General features: G+C 53.1%; 1 protein-coding gene across 1 annotated transcript in view; it reads left to right on the forward strand.

The window, feature by feature from the left end:
* LOC113472485 overlaps positions 1–224 on the forward strand; it is a 10,641-nt gene that overhangs the window by 2,483 nt on the left and 7,934 nt on the right. The window lies entirely within an intron of this gene.

Genomic DNA, 224 nt, shown 5'->3' on the forward strand with positions numbered 1-224 from the left:
TTGACCCCGCCGGGAATTGAACCCGGGTCTCCCGCGTGCAAGGCGAGCGCAGTGACCACTACGCCATGGGAGCTGACTCCAAATCTGAGTACGTTGAATGTATCAGTTCCTAATGGTTCACTGAAGTTAAACAACGTGGTTGATATCCCGATTAGTGACCATTTGGGCAATCGTGTGTTGCTGGCTTTTCCTGGCCGCAGGCTGGGGGACGTTAATTTGAGGAG

Source organism: Diaphorina citri, unplaced genomic scaffold, assembly GCF_000475195.1.
Source record: "Diaphorina citri unplaced genomic scaffold, Diaci psyllid genome assembly version 1.1 scaffold75, whole genome shotgun sequence".
NCBI classification, from domain to species: Eukaryota; Metazoa; Arthropoda; class Insecta; order Hemiptera; family Psyllidae; genus Diaphorina; species Diaphorina citri.